Source organism: Schistocerca piceifrons, chromosome 7 (assembly GCF_021461385.2).
Source record: "Schistocerca piceifrons isolate TAMUIC-IGC-003096 chromosome 7, iqSchPice1.1, whole genome shotgun sequence".
NCBI classification, from domain to species: Eukaryota; Metazoa; Arthropoda; class Insecta; order Orthoptera; family Acrididae; genus Schistocerca; species Schistocerca piceifrons.
This window is the reverse complement of record NC_060144.1, coordinates 18,870,987-18,876,986: the sequence shown is the minus strand read 5'-3', so window position 1 is coordinate 18,876,986 and position 6,000 is coordinate 18,870,987. Positions and strand designations below refer to the sequence as shown.

The 6,000-nt window shown below is 45.6% G+C and overlaps 1 long non-coding RNA gene across 1 annotated transcript in view; it reads right to left on the bottom strand.

Moving 5' to 3' along the window:
- Positions 1–404: 404 nt before the first annotated feature.
- Positions 405–6,000, bottom strand: part of LOC124805182 — a 176,403-nt gene continuing 170,807 nt past the window's right edge. The window contains exons 2-3 of the long non-coding RNA XR_007017402.1: positions 2,770–2,830; positions 405–1,527 (exon numbers count right to left, since the gene is read on the bottom strand). This is a non-coding gene — a long non-coding RNA (uncharacterized LOC124805182). The remainder of the gene's footprint in view (positions 1,528–2,769; positions 2,831–6,000) is intronic.

Genomic DNA, 6,000 nt, shown 5'->3' with positions numbered 1-6,000 from the left:
TCAATATATTCCTTCAACCAAGGAGACCGAAGAAGGTAACCCGGGTGATTCTACCTAGCTCCATCCCTAACCTGAGACACTGCTGGTAATTACGACAATGCATTATGTACCTGAGCTTGTGTCTAAAAGTGGCCATCAGTTTAGGGGTAGTGCTTCCTCGTGGAACTTGTTGTTCTGGACATAACAGCAAGTCGCTTGCCATTTAATGCATACCAACAAATTACATGAGGTCTCTCTCCATGACATACCCTACATCAGAATCAGCCGCCAGACCCAATATTTTTCCACCTAATCTAATTAGGCCGGCCGGTGTGGCCGAGCGGTTCTAGGCGCTTCAGTCTGGAACCGTGCGACGGCTACGGTCGCAGGTTAATCCTGCCTCTGGCATGGATGTGTGTGATGTCCTTAGGTTAGTTAGGTTTAAGTAGTTCTAAGTTCTAGGGGACTGATGTCCTCAGATGTTAAGTCCCATAGTGCTTAGAGCCATCTGAACCATTTGATTAGTTTACGGGAACCCATTGAAACCCATCAACTGGTAGTCACTGCATCATGGTGTGCCCATGTAAGTTGTTCACATCCAAATATGGAATATAACTTGAATCGAGGGATGCGTTGATCCCCACACTCATTTGTGGGTTATTTGCCTTGGCGTATCTATGGACACATTGGCAGAGTCCCCCTCGGATCCCGCGCTCAGTGAAAAGAAGCATATCAGCATCTGTCCAAAGTTCTTGAGTATTGTATCCCAGGACAACCCAGGTGCTGTGTAACACAAGGCGAGATCCAGAGAGTACGTGGGCATACATTCCGGTAGTTTTTGAAAAACAGCTGCAAATAAGTGCACGTCAGTGTCCATGTATAATCATGCTCCATGTATAATAATGTTCATTGAACTCTCTGCCAGACACTTAATTGTGAATAGCAGAGTAATCACGTAGATGTTATGTGTATTCACCCAACTGGAATGTTGAATTGCCCCATACATTCACGGCATGGTCATAATCTGCACTAGTTACAACATCACCTGTATTGTACTGGTAAATCCGAGTATGTCAGGTAGCCTGGTTTCATAGAGTTTTGTCTAACTATCCAGATACTCATTGGGCAAAACTGCTTTTCTAGTCACAAGTTGAAACTTTTCCTCGTTGGGCTATGCAGATCGGGTGATGTGCGTGTCCTCCTGAGCTAGAGCGGCAACAAGTCTCTGAAGTGGAGGTGGCGACGGCGAGGTGCTCTGGGAGCATCCAGGCTGTGGATACGGCTGCATGCTGGAGCGTTCACCACCACCATCTTGGACTGTTGCTGCTCTTCTTTCGATTGAACCACCAGACGCCGGATAGTATGCGGTGGTGCGGTGGCCGGCACTGCAGTGGTCGAAGCTGGTTCTGCCCCTCTCGTGCAGCCAGGAGTGGCACTTTGCAAGGCGGGAATGCTGCTCGGTTGCATGTTCGATGCCTGCCCTAACAACCACTGCTCTAGGCAACCATGCCACAGCGAGCTGTTGTGCTGGCGGTATTTGTGACACCTCTACAACAGACGAATAACAAAAATAAGTACAATGCTCAAGATTTTTTTAAATATATGCTGTAAACAAATAAGAACAATTAAGTAAATCAACATTCCAGAAAGATAACTGTTATTATATGCTGTAACGACGACAGTTGCATTCTAATCGCCTTTTACACTTTGGGTCCAAGGATTGAGCTGTTCAGTCGATGTTTCTACTTGTTCTCCCACCCAGTCCTGTATTTCCTCCTCATCTAAAAGGGCGAGATGGCGTTGCCTTTCAGCTGCCTCAGGAGCTGTCAACTCAGGCACCCTCTCTGTGTTGGGTTGATTTCGAGGAAGGGACCAAACAGCGAGGTCATCGGTCCCATCGGATTAGGAAAGGATGGGGAAGGAAGTCGGCTGTGGACCCTCAAAGGAATCCCGGCATTTGGCTGAAGCGATTTAGGGAGATCACAGTAAACCTAAATCAGGATGGCCGGATGCGGGTTGAACCGTCGTCACCCGAATGCGAGTCCAGTGTGCTAACCAGTGAGCCACCTCGCTCGGTACCCTCTTTGGTATTTCACCCTCGACAGAACTGCCGTGGAGCCATTAGGCCATCTCGCTGATGCCATCTACAACGAGATATTGACTGTCAGAAACAACAGCAATAAAGAAATGGTTCAAATGGCTCTGAGCACTATGGGACTTAACATCGGAGGTCATCGGTCCCCTAGAACTTAGAACTATTTACACCTAACTAACCTAAGGACATCACACACATCCATGCCCAAGGCAGGATTAAAACCTGTGACCGTAGCAGTCGTGCAGTTTCGGACTGAAGCGCCTAGAACCGCTCGGCCACCAAGGCCGTCAGCAACAAAGAAAGTCGGTATAGAATTTTCCTACAACAAGATACTGTTTATACTTAACTAAGAAAAAAAAGAAAAAAAGTTCATACCAGATGGAACTGATTTCTGCTGATCATCATCCGCGAAACATACTCCTCCTAGATAATCCTCCTCTTGCTCCATAGCAACTTATACAACAATGAAGAATATGTCTGACACAACTGTATGAAAAAAATGTCTAACAGCAATATATTACAAATGCACTTACTTCACTGCTGCAAGTGCTGTTCGGCCTTCAGCAGCCACTCATGGTCGGTCAGCTGCTGTTCTAATGATGCAACATTAAACACACACACACACACACACACACACACACACACACACACACACACGCACACACAAACACACACAGAATTTGGAGTGTAGTTACCAGGGCTGCTTCTCAACTACCAGCTTAAGCTCCAGGTTGGCCAGCATTTCGGGAACGAATGCTGCAACAGCAAGAAAGAAAAGTTTTTAACAACTTGTCACGAAAATGTATCACAAGCTCGAAAAATCTGAATACCCTGTTAGGAAATTTGATAACTTTCACGATATGAATTCATAACTTTTTATATAAACACTTAGATGCATACCTGACAACTTTTGTAAAGGGCTATCAGTAAAACTGATGCATGGAAAAAAGCTAACGATTTTCAACATACCCCCGCTTGACGAAAATAATAATACTTCTGCATAACAAAATACAATAATTCATGCTATAAACAGGATACTTCAATGAAATCACATCTACCTACATCATAGGCCAATAATTTGTAGGTGAACATAACGATCAAGAGGAAATCCATGTTATCAGCAGCAGTCATGGTGAATTTTGGTTTGGAGTTACATAACGGGATTTATCTTAATTTATGAAGCAGATATGCGATAACTGAAAAAAATGCTTGTTTAACATAACACAGGCAAGAAATTATATTGTCCCAGGAAAAGCTGAGTAGCACCGTGGTGTAGTGGATATGACACTAAACTGTTGCACGGAGGGTCGTGAGTTCGAAACTGACCTGGGCTGTACACCTTTAATTTCTATATTCGGATCGAGTACATTCTAGAAGTATCCACAAATGTCTGGAATGTTCTGTAGCTGTATATATACTGTATGTGTTCTGGCCGGAGGCAGTTCGCTCCGCGCTCTTGTATGTGCAAGTGCTGAATCAATCTTCGCTAAGTGAAGTTAGTGTTCGTCACTCATCTACTTACACCCTCTTCTACGTGACATTATTCTGCTGGAGGCGCTGGGCACTGGAACTTGTGTTACCACACGTCATCGACGATAAAGTGGTTCCCATCAGGCCACGACAGAGCCGCCGTTTACGTGGCGAGAAACCAGAGTTCGAGCCGTATTCAACAGATCGCAATCTATTGGAAACAGAAGAAGATGAGGACGTTACGATGACAGCAACTCTGTGCCACTACATGAGACATCCTTCCGGCTTCTCTGGTGACGATGGCCAAGATCCAAACAAGTGACTGAAGGTATATGAGCGTATAGCCAAATTTAATAAATGGAATGGCACCGTTGTTTGGCTAACGTATTTTTCTGCTTGGAGGGCACTGCCAAACAATGGTAGGAGAACAACGGGGAGAAGTTCACAAGCTGGGGAGTATTCCAGGCGGAAATGCGCAAGTATTTCGGCGACACACAACGACAGAAGTGCAAGGCTGAAGATAAATTAAAGTGCAGGGCACAGCGTCCAGGAGAAACTACAGCATCCGACATTCAAGACCTCTTGAAGCTGCGTAAAATAGTGGATCCAGGAATGAAGGAGGAAGATAAGGTTGCACATCTCATGAAGGATGCTGCTGAGGACATGTATCAAGCCCTACTCCTGAAGGAGGTTTCGACAGCAGACGACTTCATAAAATGGTGCTAGCATGTCGAGACAATGCATCAGAAAAGAATTACACGCAAGAAGTTTCAACGGCTTCCAAAAGTCGTATCGATGTCTGTGATGGAGGAAGAAACTGATTTCACAAGTGTTCTTCGTCAGATAGTGAGAGAGGAAGTTCAGAAGGCACTTGGACTGCACGGCGAGCAAAAAATCGAGACGCTTCAAGAGGTCATAAGGGAGGAACAGACATTGAGCCCAATCTCTCGTCCTTCATTTCCCTTTAAAACGGTAAAAAAGTCGAGGCCCAGGCGAAGGTACGTTCCTACAATGCCGCATGAGGAACCTGTTTGGGCACCAAGGAAGACTGACGTCTGGAGTACACAGGATAACCAACCAGTATGTTTCCACTACGGACGACCGGGACATGTGGTGCGCTATTGTCGAGAAAGGCGGCGGATATTTGATGACGCCCGCGCCAGAAGACAGCAGACCGATCTTAGCCGACGCCAACTCTGGGACGACGAAAATGAAACTGATGATGTGAGTGCATGGTTCCACTGGTGACCACCAGATACCATGCCAAGCGGTGTGCATGTGATGCAGCGTACAGCTGCTCATTCAGCTATAGGACACCGCCTGAGTGATACCCTTCACTGGACAGCCACAACTGCATGGCACGGCTCCCTGCGTGTTAAATACGTGAATACGAGCGCCGTATGTAGCACCCGGAGGTGCATGTGGAGCATCTTAACGGCAGTGCGACTGCAGTACACGATGCTATCAGAAGTTAAGAGTATCCCTGTCCTACAAAATTCAAATTATGTCCTCTGCAGTGCATAATTCCCTGATTTCCCATCCTCTGAATTTTTTCGATATTTGCCACCTATCCTCGATTTATAAACACTTTCCATCAACATTTTCTGTTAACATTACTTTCTCAGAAGTGACAACCAAATTTTACCGTAAAAATTCAGAATTCCTGCCAAAATTCGAAATTCCCGCCAATAGGGCAGATGGGACAGGGGGAAATGGAGGGGAAGGGGATGGGGACTCACAACCTGGCTTAGGAGAGCCCATTATGTCATCTGGGGTGGGGGTAATTAATAGATCAATTTAGTTAATTTGCATGTTTGATATCAAGAGTTCAGTACCGCCATCATCCCACTACTGTCATGTTGATGCAGCAGCCACTGCATTTAAAATCAATTGCTACCACATGTTTATGATTGCCCAAAATTCACCCTGCAACTTGATGACAGTACTGAGATTGGAAATTAGTTGCGGCTTCTTGTTGTGGTACGCTACTGCTATGACAATGAAATGCACGAGGACTTCGTTTTTTAGAGCATTTGAAGGGAGCTCTACAAATTCAAATGGCTCTGAGCACTATGGGACTTAACTTCTGAGGTCATCAGTCCCCTAGAACTTAGAACTACTTAAACCTAACTAACCTAAGGACGTCACACACATCCATGCCCGAGGCACGATTCGAACCTGCGACCGGAGCGGTCGGGCGGTTCCAGACTGAAGCGCCTAGAACTGCTCGGCCACTCAGGCCGGCGGAGCACTACAGCCGAAGATATTTTCTTTCTTTTGAATTCCATTTTTGCTGACAACAGTGGGTCATGGACAAACTGTGTTTATGTATCTACTGATGGAGTGGCAGTAAAAAGGTGTGCATAGTAAGAGTACATACTGTTTCTGCTTCTGCAAAATTCACAGATAAATGACATACTAGTAAGCATTCGCTTCGAAAGTAGCACAACCGGTAG